Raw genomic sequence first — 12,891 nt, forward strand, 5'->3', positions numbered from 1 at the left:
CCCTTTATCTGTTCCCAAATTTATTCATTTTGTATGACACTTTTTTCTTTTTTTAAGTTGTGTATGAATTGTTCTGTGGTTATTTTTTTAAATCATATTGTAGATATAAATGAAATCATATTTTACATTTATCAGAATGATTCATTGTCTGGGAAACACTTTGCAAACTTAAAAATACAGTGTAAATGAGGGTTATCATTATTGTTTTTGTTCTTACTTAAATGCATCCTGAGTAAGCCATAAATCCAGGCTGAACAGCACTGTGGCAATGCAGATAATCACTCTTAAGTCATCTGAGATGCAGAAATTACCCTTATTTTATAGATGAAGAAATTGAGGCAGAAAAAAGGCCTTAAATTCTCCTGAGGTTTTGTTTTTGTTTTCCAGTTTCTGTTTACTTAAGGCCTTTGGTTCCCTTTGAAAAATAATGCCATGGAGGATTGGGTTTGTGGATTCCATGAACTCTGGTTTGTTTGTTTTTAGTGAGTCCCATATATTTAAGTCCCATTATGTTTTGAGCACCCATGAGGTATGCTGTTTTAGGTGCTTGATGGGACATGGTAAAGTAAAAGCTTTGTCTTTTTCATCAAGATCCAAGAGAAATCACAGAATCAAATTACATTAGAGATTATTTTTATCACTTATCATTAGAGATTAGTTGACCCCAGATTTATAGATGAGGAAGGTAAAATCTTTGGAGTCAGGCACTGTTAATTTTTTATTTTGTGTCTGGAGCTGGCACATTGCCTTATGAGTAGTAAACACTTAATAAATGTTTATCAAGTTAATAAACTGAGGGTCTCATCCCATTAACTGATTAGTGGTAAAACCCAGACTAGATTCAGAGAACTTAATTCCCAGATCCTGTGCTCCTTGCAGTTACTTCACAAGCTCGTCCTAAATCTGAGAGCTGTGGATGTATTTTATGAGCATTCAAAGTTAACTATCTATAAATGTGGATTATGTGCCCAGCTCTGTTAAACTACCCCCTGAGTATTGCCCCCATGTAATGTAATGAACCTCTGACAGAGAGAATAAAAGCTCTTGACTCCATTTCTAGCTTATTGGTTAATAATTGGGTGACTTTGGGTTTATACCTTGATCTGCCTTCCCATCTGCAAGGGAAGAGTAGTAACTCATTTAACCCTCATTGGGTCCCTAAAAAACCAGAAACAGCCCATCAGGTTTCCAAAAACACTGTTGCTGGGTGGAGAAGGATGTGCAGAAACATATACTGTACATATACAGTTGCATTGAGGTCCACATAAAGGGTGGTGGTGGTGGTGATAATAGTGGTGTGGTTTTTAAAGACTTGGAAGTTGAGGATAACCCCTGTAGGACTCTGATGTATGCTGCACAAGACAGCTCCTGACTAGCATCTACAGTATGACCATATGTGTGCTAGTCTCCGTTTTTTACTAGTCCTAAGGATATTTGCATGAAAAAGCCTTATTTGAATGATTTCATCCTCAACAACTGGTTCTTCCCCATCTGAAGTCACAGCCTTTTATTTCTGACATAAGGTTAGGAGATCTGGGGAAAAGAAGCCAAAAAGAAATCATGAATAGATGAATGAATAGAGGTGTTGCTAAATAGATTGTTTTTCCAAGTTTTCGTTTGGGCATTAAGTAAGCCTGAGAAGCCCTGGTTGGCTTCCTGGATGAAATGCCCATAAAATAATTTCCCATGATAAATATATATTCTGTCTAGAATTGCATTTTAAAGTTAAGTAGTTTGAAAAGGCATCTATAGCCATATTGGCTGCCTTTAGACTGCCCAGGACAATTGAGATACAGTGTATTCACCTTCAGACTACCAACATTAGGAAAATCCATTTGGTTGACATTGTTTCTCACCATATTTCAGCTCTATGCAATTTCCAAAATTGATTTTATTGTTTGTTTCATAAAATTGCACCCTCTGCTTGGCAGCTTCTGGGTGCTTTTAGAGTCAGTCTCCACTCTTAAAAAAAATAGCTAATATCACTTGCTCTGGAGAAGTTAAAAAGAAAGATGCATTTTACAATGTGTCTAAAAAACCATCTTTTTCTGTCTTGGATCCAGATGAACAAGGGGGTCCGAGAAAATTGTCCTCCTAGAACACTGACCATTGGACTTGGATTCTTACTACCTGTATGACCTTGAAAAAATCCTTTCTCTTTTCCAGACCTCAGCTTCCTTACCTGCAAAATGGGTAGAAGTGGAGATTTGGTAAATTTTGGACAGGATGAAGGGTTCTTAATCTGGGGTCTATGAACTTGTTTGTATTTTCTAATATTTTGATAACTATCTGAATAGAATTGACTTCCTATGTAATTCTGTGTATCATAACATTGTGAGGAGTGGTCTCACCATACTGCCAGAAGGGGTCCCTGACCTAAAAAAAGTAAAGAACCCCAGTACTAAAGGACCTCTGAGGTCTCTTTAAGTTCTATGATCCTAATGATTCTAGGGCAGCAATAGTCTTGCCGGATCTGGAGTTAATCTTCCCATTACCCCCAGGTTGTAAAAATGATCCTGGCTGGATGTTAGAGAAAACATATTGAAAGATGTGATCACTTCCAGCCAGCCAGAACTGTGGACTGAGCAGGTCAATATGGTAGTATGTCCACTAACTAGAGCAGGATACTTATATATAAAATGAGTTCCCATTTGTTAGTGTAAGGCACTTTTTTTTTTTCAAGATTAAATAAGATTTTTGGTCTCATATCAACACTGCCTTTAGTTTTGTGGTAATCAAGCTAGAGCCAGAAACTTTCTTTTGACTTTAACACAGAACTTGTTCTGAAGCACATATTTTGTCCACAAAGCCCAGCTACCCTTTATTATTTTATTTTTGTTTTTTAAATTTTATTTTAATTTCAAATTCTCTTCCCCTCCCATCCTGTTCCTTACCCATTGAGAAGGCTAGAAAAACAAAGCCCATTACAAATATGTATATGCATACAAAATGAATTACCACATTAGTCATGTCCAAAAAAAAAAAAAGAAAGAAAGAAAAGAAAATATTCTTCAGTCTGCAGTCTGAATCCATCCACTCTCTATCTGGAGGTGGATAGCATGTTTCATCATGAGTCCTTTGGAATTGTGATAGGTCATTGTGTATCAGAGTTCCTAAGTCTTTCAAAATTGATTATCTTCATTATTTTTGTATAAATTGTTTCCCTGGTTCTATTCACTTTACTTTGTATCAGTTCATACAAATCTTCTCAGGCTTTTCTGAAGCTTTCTCCTTATTCTGTCTTAACAGGTATTCTGTCACATTCATATATATTATCGTTTGTTCAACCATCCCACATTAATGGGCATCCCTTCAGTTTCCAATTCTATGTAACTATAAAAAGAACTGCATTGGATATTTTTGTACATGTGGGTCCTTTTCTTCTTTCTTTGATAACTCTGAGGCATAGGCCTAAAAGTGGTATCACTGGGTCAAAAGGTATGCAGAGTTTGATAACTTTTTAAGCATAGTTCCAGATTGCTTTCCATAGTGGTTGGACCAGTTCACAGCTCCACATTAGTGCATTAGTGTGCTTGTTATATCACAATCCTTCTGGATTTCCCTTTATCATCAACTTAGTCCATCTATCTGATGGATGTGAGGTGTTACCTCAGAGTTGTCTTAATTTGCATTTTTCTAATTATTAGTTATTTAGAGTATTTTTTCATATGGCTATTGATAGCTTGCATATCTTTCTCTGAAAGCTGCTCATTCATATCCTTTGACCATTTATCAATTGGGAAATGGTATTTCTTCTTATAAATTTGACTCAGTTCTCCATGTATCTTAAATGAGACCTTTTTCAGAGAAAAGAGGTGGTTTTTCCCCCCAGTTTCCTGTTTTTCTTCGGATTTTAACTGCATTGATTTTGTTTCTTTTTAATTTCATGTACTCAAAACTGTCCATTTTACCTCCTACAAACTCCTGTTTCCCATTTGTCCTGAATTCTTTCCCTGTCCATAGATCTGACAGGTAATTTCTTCCATGCTCCTCTAATTTGCTTATGATGTCACTCTTTACGTCTAAATCATGTACCCATCTGGACCTTATTTTGATAGGTGATGCCAGATGTAGTTCTATACCTAGTTTCTGCCAGACTTTTTTATTTTTCCCCAAAATTTTTGTTCAGTACTGAGTTCTTATGCTAGTAATTGGGATCTTTGAGTTTATCAAAAACTAGATTACTGTACTCACCTGCTTCTGTCTATTGTACACAATAATTCCCCTGATATTCTTGACCTTTTGTTCCTCCAGATGAATTTTGTGTTTTATAACTGTAAAATAGTCCTTTGATAGTTTGATTAGTATGGCACTGAGTCAGTAAATTAGTGTAGGTAGTATTGTCATTTTTATTATATTTGGCTTGGCCTACCCTTGAGGAATTAATCTCTCTCCAATTATTTAGGTCTGCCTTTATTTTTGTAAAGAGTGTTTTGTTATTGTGTTCATATAATTCCATGAGTAATATTGGCAATAGCCTCTCAATATTTTATACCATCTTTAGTTATTTTAAATGGAATTTCTCTCCCTTTTTCTGCTCTATTTTTTTGGCATTATACAGAAATGCTGATGATTTATGTAGGTTTGTTTTATATCCGGCAATTTTGCTAAAGTCGTTCTTGTTATATTTTTAGTCTTTTCTCTTAGTATACCATCTTACTATACCTCTAAGTATACCATCTCATCATCTGCAAAAAGTGATAGTTTTGGAAACAAAGAGGAAACTCTTTTCCCATGCTTATTCCTTTCATTTCTTTTTCTTGTTTTATTGGTACAACTAGCATTTCTAGTAAAATGTTGATAGCGGACATCCTTTCTTCACTCTTGACCTTTCTGTAAAGGTTTCTGGCTTGTCCCCGTTACAGATAATGTTTTCTCTTGGTTTTAGATAACTGCCTGTCATGTTAAGGAGAGTTCTGTTTATTTCTTTGCTTCCTGGCGTTTTTAACAGGAATGATTGTTGTATTTTGTCAAAAACTTTTTCCACATCAATTAAAATAATCATATACCTTTTATTTTAAAGTGATAAAATATCTCACTACAGATTGGCAGGATTTTAAGAGTTAGAAAGGACCTCAGTGACCATCTAATCCAACCCCTCCCTGAAAAGGAATCCTCACTATCCCATCCCCAAGACGGATGACAGGTGGTGGGGCATCCAGCCTGTGCTCGAAGGAGCTGGAACCTGTCATGTCTTGTGGCAGTCTCTTCTGCTGTTGGACACCTCCAGCTGTTAGGAAGTCTTTCCTGACATCATACTTAAACTTATGTCTTTGCGACTTCAACCCTTTGCTTCTGGTTCTTCCTTTCAGGGACGAAGAGGAATTCTCTTCCATAGCAGTCACTCAGCAAGTGTTTCTCAAAAGCCTCTTTGGTGTCTGGTACTGTGCTAGGTGCTTAGGCTACAGATACAATGAGTAAAACAGTTCCTCATCGCCAAGAGTTTATATTCTAATGGAGAAGACAAAAAAAGTGTGTGTATAAATATAATCAGAATAAATCTAAAGAGAACAGCTATAAATAAATGACAGGGTAGTTGGGGAAGGCATTAGCAATTGGGATGAGCAAGAAAGCCTTCTTGTGGATGGTTGTGCTTGGGCTGTTTCTTGAAAGAAAGGAGAAGGGTCTAGTGAGGTGAAAGGGGGGAAAGAGTTCATGCCGAGTATAGGGAAAGGTCAGGGCTGGAACAGAGCACTCAAGAAGGCTGGGTGCTGAGACACTGTGCCTGCCCTCAAGGATGATGATGATGGCTTACATTTATGTAAAAGTTAGCAGCTTACAAAAATTTTGTGAAGCTTTCTTATGTCCTTTTTTGAAAGCAGTTGGGTAGCACAGTGGATAGAGCATTGGACCTGGTGGCAGGAAGACCTGAGTTCGACTCTGCCCTTACTCTGCACTTACTCATCTTGGGCAAATTACTTAACCACTTGCAGCCTCAGTTTCCTCATCTGTAAAATAAGAATAACAATAGCCCCTACCTCCCACTATTGTTGTGAGGATAACAAGATTAATATTTGTAAAGTACTTCACTAACCTTGAAATGCTATACAAATGCTAGCTTTTATTATCATTAATTATTTTGTTTTTATAGCCTTATAAGTGGTATAATTATCTCCGTTCTATAGATGAGGAATCAGCTGTGAAACAAAAATGCCTTGTCACAGACTGGCAAGTGCATTGACTCTTAGTCACAGGACCTAAGTTCAAATCTCAACATTATTGGCTGTGTGACCTTGGGCAAGTCATGTAACTCTCACCTCCTCAGGCCAGGTGACCTCTGGGGTCCCTTCCAGCTCTACAACTTTGATCCTATGATAAGACAGCACAAGTAGGAAGTTTCTGAGCCAGGATTTCATCCTGGGCTTTATCACACCAACCCCTGTTCTTCTTCCACTTGTCCTGTGGTGCCTTTTCTAGGTAGATTTGCGTACTCAGAGGAACATAGGCTATCTTTAACGTCAGTTGAAGGAAAACCATAATTAGGCATCCTAAATTGAACCTGAAATGAGATTAACTTAGAAAAAGTGTACCTAAATGTTTATCTTAGCTATGTTTTGCATAGCTCTGGGGATGTATTATAGAGCAATAGATATATCATTGGGAGACCCGAGTTCAAGTCCTGACCCTGCTACCTATGACCTCGGTAACATTGGGCAAGTTGCTTCTGTATCTGTAAGTATCTGAGACCTGAACTCGGATCTTCCTCATTTTAGGTCCAGTGCTCTAGGTAGTGCAACAGATAGAGCATTATGCCTAGAGTCAGGAAGATCTGGAGCCCTGAGTTCAAATCCAGCCTCAGACACTTCCTAGCTTTGTGACCCCTGGGCAGATTGCCTCAACTCTCTCTCCCTCAGTTTCCTCATCTTTAAAATAGGGATAATAGGAGCGGCTAGGTGGCACAGTGGCTAGTGCACTGGCCCAAGATTCAGGAGGACCTGAGTTCACATGTGGCCTCAGACACATAACACTTACTAGCTGTATGACCCCGGGCAAGTCATTTAACCCCATTGCCTAGCCAAATAAATAAATAAAATAGGGATAGTAGTTGTGAGGATTAAACAAGGGAATACTTGTACAGTTCTTTGCAAAACTTTTAAAAAGCACCATGGCAGTGCTAACTGTTCTTCTCATCATCATTATTATCTACTTCATTATCTAGCTGAGAACTGTGAGGACAGGTACCTCCTTGATGATTTAGTAATTGTTGGGGATTTTCTCTTGGGGGAGGTTGTTTGTCTGTTTTGTATTTTAATCATTCAAAGGTTAGTACCTCAGAGGAGGGAAATATGGTGAAATCTCTGAAGAGGAGATGGTGTACGTGTGCCCAGCAACTGGAGAAATGTGTACTGAGTAGGATGTAATGGGCAGCCTGCCAGAATAGAACAGTCTTTGAGATAGGTACTGAATAGTGTGATATTATTCTCCCACTTTACAGATGAATAAAGTAACTTACCCATAGTCACCCAGCCAGTAATGCACTCGAGGTAATAGAACTGGAATTGAAACCCAGAGAGCTGGGTTCAAATTCTGCCCCAGGGAAGACATTGTCTCTGTGACCATGGGCTAGGGACTTTAACCCTGTACCTCATTTTTCCTCAGCTGTAAAATGAGATCGTGGTATTTGTAGATCTGGAATCTCAGAGGCCATCTCATCCCACATCCTTATTTTTCAGATGAGGAAGCTGAGGCCCAGAGAGACTTGCCTGACGTCTCACATAAGGGTCAAAGGTGGGAATCTTGATTCTCATCCTCTGACTTTAAGTAAGGTGCTCTTTCCACTGTCCCATGGGAAAAAGCGCTTTATTAATCATTAAATGCTCAGCCCCAGACATTTGACACTTACTAGCTGTGTGACTCTGGGCAACTCACTTAACCATGATTGCCTCAAAAAAAGAAAAAAATAATAAAATGATTTATTTCATCTTTTAAAAAAATGCTAAAGAAATTTGAGTACTCAAATACTGCACAGTGGCTAGAGAGCTAGTCCTGGAATGAGGAAGACCCGAGTTCAAATTCAGACTCAGACACTTAGCAGCAGTGTGACTGGGCAAGTCGCTTAAACCTCTGCCTGGCTCAGTTTCCTCATCTATAAAATGGGCTGATAATAGCACTTATCTTCTGGGGTCCTTATGAAGGTAAAATGAGATAATATTTTATAAAGATCTTTGCAGACCTTACATAAATGCAAGCTGTTATTTTTCACCAATCCCAACTTGCAATTTGGGAATCATAGTGCCTTCTCTCTAAACTGGTTATATATACATACATACGTACATAAATACATATATACATACGTATGTGTATGTGTGGGGGGGGTATATATATTTTGTGCCGTGTGTGTATGTGTGTGTATGTGTGTGTGTATTTTGTGCCTTCACCAAAGCAAGGATTGAAATATAACAAATTGGCAAAGAGCTTTGTGTTCCCTTTCTTGTTCCCAGGTTTTCTGTGCAGGTCTTTGGGGGCTAGCCTTTGATGCTTTCAGAATCCCTGAAAAGGACTGTAGCTGTCAAGTAAATAAGTCACTAGGTAGATAAAAGCACTGTTGGTATAGATGGCAACACCTCGCACACTGATCACTGGTGGCTGGATCAGTTTTGACCAGCTGTGCTATTTGGCCAACTCTTAACTCTTTTTTTTTTTGGGGGGGGGAGGGACAGTGGGGTTAAGTGTCTTGCCCAAGGTCATGCAGCTAGTAAGTGTTATATGTCTGAGTCTGGATTTCAGCTCAGGTCCTCCTGATTCCAGGGCCGGTGCTCTGTCCACTGCGCCACCTAGCTGCCCCCCCAGCTCTTAATTCTGATTCCTACCATGTTTCCAATTCACAAGATCATAGAGTCCTATGTCTAGAGGGGGAGGGGACCTTTGAGGTCATCCAGTCCAACTCCTCCATTTTATAGATGAGAAACCAAAGGCCGTGACTGGCCCAGTGGCAGAACCAGGGTTTGAATTCAGGTCTACTGACTCTAAGCCTCTTCTGTTCCCTGACTTGTCATTTCTGTCTTTCCTTTTCTTCGACTTCTTCAGTTTTCTTCCAAATAGAGCCAGTTTTTCTTTATGGGGGCTTGTTGGCTGCTTGTTGACTCACGGTGGTGTGTGATGAAAATGAGATCACAGACTTTGAACTGGAAGGGCCTTGGGTGGGGACCTAATCCAATCCCCTCATCAGAGGACGGCAAAGAATACCAAGGCCCTGAGAGCTCTGTGTAGTGACCTTTCCAGGGTGACGTGGTTAGTAAGTGGTGAAGCCAAATGACCAACTGCAAATGTAGCCCCCTTTTTTCTGCAGCATGCAAGACATTTAACCCCTTAGTGTTTTAGGCAACTCTCCAGGACAGGTTCTTCACCTAGGGTCTATCGCCAATTTTCAGGAAGTCTCTAGATGTGGATGGGGGGAGGTTATCACATATTTATTTTCACTAACTCTTGCTTTCCTTTGTAATCCTTTGCATTTTATTTTATAAATTTAAAACCATCATTCTGGGAAGGAGTCCATAGGCTTCTTCAGACTGCTTGAGGTGTCCGTGACATAAAATATGGTTTAAGAACCCTTCCCCCTGCCCTGAGTTACAGAGAAGCGGCCAACCTGCATTGTCAGAGGCAGTTTTCTCATCCTGGAGTTGATGAAATCATGGGTCCAGGCCCCCTGCACAGTATCAATAATTGGACAAAGCTTCTAGCCTCACTGCTAAGTGGCTGACTGTGTGACCTCAGTTTTCCCTGGGAAAGTTTATTAAAATGTGGGAAAGATGTTCTCCAGCTGTGGGACTATCAGGTACACGTACAGAAGGCGGGGCTGGACTGTTGTGGGGCTGAAGTCAAAGCGTCCCATCGTTTGGGGTAGCTTAGTGCTGAGAGACACACACACACACACACACACACCACACACACACACACACACACACGTAGCCTTTGACAGGGACATGAAAAACCCTGTTATGGAATGGCCTTTTTGGCCTTGCTCTTAATATGATGTTTAAATAAGGGAATTACTGGCTCGCTGTTTTCCCAACAAAACCAGATGGCAGACACTACCATATTCACCGGAGACTTCTGAGACGTGTGCCAAACTAATCAGCATTTGCCTACCTCAAAGAAAGAGGAAAAACTCACTCGGAAGGTTGTCTTCCGCAAAAGCAAAAGGCCTGATGATAGACTGGCACCTGAGCTGGAGGCCCGAATGCAACTTTTATAGACTCATTATTCTCTGGACAGCCAACAGCCTAGCATTCCCTGAGCCCTCCCCCCACCCCCCCATCACAAATCTCAGATTTTTTCAGCTGCTTTAAATTGAGGACTGAAACCACGTATCCCCTAGTGCAGTATGGTTCCAGCACAGAGAGGCTTCATCACAGAGTTGACATGAAAAGACAAACAAAAATCTGACTTGCCATGTTATCCATCCAATAGAAAACCACCCAAGGGTAGAGAAATAGATATTCATCACCATCTCGGCAACTCCGCTGAGCCCATGAGTTCAAGCATGCAATATTTCAAGGAGGATTTAGAAAACCTTTCTTTGGCGAAGCCAGGAGTTCTCCTGACAGCCCATTTCACTAGCGGGCCAGCCTGTGGAGGGGAGAACAAAGGGAATTCTCCCCGTCTGATTTGAATGAGGCAGCCGCTCCTACTTTGGGGCTTCCCCAGTGGGTTTTGCACCAGCATCAGATTTGGAATACTTTTTTTTTCCCTCTGAACAGTTGAAGTAAAACTCCATCTTCAGATTGCTTACACTCGCCTTTATCTACAGCAAAATTCTGGCTGTTAAGATGGCCTTTTGCCCTGGTTTAGCATGAGCAGAATAATAGCCTCGGCTAAGAAAAAGATCAGAAGGATGATTGTGGGATTATTCAGTAGGTTTGTCACCAGAGAATTTAGCTCTATTGCAAAGGGCATCTGGATTTTTTTTTATTATGGCGCGTCTGCCTTAGTGAATGTGTGCCTATGTATATATTATAACATCTGCAGTCCCAAACTGAAGAACTGGTCTTAGAAAGAGTTCTGTGCCATAACCACCCCCCTTGTTTCCAGCTTTCCTGTGTTCCAAAAAAGTCTTCTTCAGAGCACAAGGGGCCTGTGTCTAATCTAAGTAGACCTACCGAAAATGCCTTCCCTCCCCAACTCTAGCACTCATCACCGTGCTTGCAAGGCACATGAAAATGATTAATAAATTATTTTTATTTACTCATTCTTAGAGACCCTAGCTTTTTTCAAGGAAGCCTTTCCTGATCTGACCCCGGTATTGTTGGGCCTCACTCTCTCCTGCCATTATCATGTATTTAGTCAGTATTTGAATACCTGTTAAGCACCTACTGTGTGCCAGGCATGGGATCCAGAGAAAGGCAAAAGACAGCCCCCTGCTCTCAATCACAGTAATAAAAATAGCAGCCTTTATATAATGCTTTAATATTTACAAAGCACTTTATTGATACTATCCTCACAATAAAGCTAGAATGTATGTGCTATTTTTATCCTCCCCACTTTGCAGATGAGAAAACTGAGGTTGAGAAAGGTTAAGTAACTTGTCCAGGGTCACACAGCTAATAAGAGTCTAAAGCCACATTTGAACTCAGACCTTCCTGAATCCATGTTAGGTTTATCCACTGTGCTACCTATGCCTTGCAAATTATAGCCTATTTTCTCTTCCAAAAAAAGTATGCTCCTTGAGGACAGGTATGGGTTTTGTGGTTGTTGAGGGGGTTTTTGATCTTTGTAGCCCCACTGTGTTGGACATGGTAGATATTTAATGAATGCTTATTGGGTTAAATTATGAATCTGTAAAGAAATTTTCAGGGGATTTGTGACTTGATTTGAGTTGTTAGTACGTAGAGGAAAATATACTGCATCTGATCAAATTCTGATCTTTCAGTTCTTCTAAACTGGAAAATTTAAGCCTTCCTTTCTATGAATAGGCCATGTTTCTGTATTTTTCTTATGCCATTAAAAAAGGGTTTTTTGGGAAACATCAACCATTTCAGAGCCAGAATAGATAGGAATGACACACTCTTGATCAGTAACTTATTATGAAAGTGTAAGGAGCTGGGGGAATCACTCCATTTTAAAGTTGCATTCCTAATGCCACAGTGCTGGTGCAGCAGAGAGTCTCACCCACCTTTGCTTCTCCTAAGTGCAAATTAGGGCAGGTAGTTTCTTTTTTGTCTTTATGTCTCTGGTGCCTTGCACATAACAGGCACCTAAAAGTGTATTAAATGGAGTGATGAGAGAACTTAATAAACACTTGTTGAATTCAGTAATCTTGGAGGACAGGGAAGGCTTTGTCAGGTGTCTCTTCTCTGGGCAGTAAGAAAGCTGCCGACCTAGCTAGCAGAGGCCCAGGAACTTGAGTGGCTCCCGCTCAAGTGGTCACTGAAGTCTCCATTATGTGTTGCATTATTATGGTGCTTTCAAATGAATAAAGATCCTATTTTTGTAGGGTCATAAGCTGAGAGCTAGAAGGGGCCTTAGAAAATCATCTCAGCCTCCTCATTTTATAGATGAGGAAACAGTCCCAAGAGAAGAAAAGTAACCTGCCCAGAGTCATATGAGGTAACAAGTCTCAGAAGGAGGATTTGATCCCAGTTCCTATGACTCCACCTCCTGCCATCTTTCCATTGGATCACCTAAACTTCCAAAACTGTGGGATAGTTAAGACTCCACCTGGAGTCAAGAAGACTCATCTTCCTGAGTTCAAATCTGGCCTCAGACATTTAATAGCTGTGTTACTCTGACCAAGTCGTTTAACCATGTTTGCCTCAGTTTCTTCATCTCTAAAAATGAGCTAGAGAAGTAGATGGCAACTACTCCAGTGTGTTTGCCAAGAAAACCCCAAATGGAGTCATGACGAGTCAGACACAACTTAAACAACTGAACAACAACAACATATGAGGAAAC

General features: G+C 40.1%; 1 protein-coding gene across 2 annotated transcripts in view; it reads left to right on the plus strand.

Moving 5' to 3' along the window:
• Window positions 1-12,891, plus strand: part of GATB (glutamyl-tRNA amidotransferase subunit B) — a 110,970-nt gene that overhangs the window by 54,477 nt on the left and 43,602 nt on the right. The gene's annotated exons all lie outside the window — the stretch shown is intronic.

Source organism: Phascolarctos cinereus, unplaced genomic scaffold, assembly GCF_003287225.1.
Source record: "Phascolarctos cinereus isolate Bilbo 61053 unplaced genomic scaffold, phaCin_HiC Scaffold_9;HRSCAF=440, whole genome shotgun sequence".
NCBI classification, from domain to species: Eukaryota; Metazoa; Chordata; class Mammalia; order Diprotodontia; family Phascolarctidae; genus Phascolarctos; species Phascolarctos cinereus.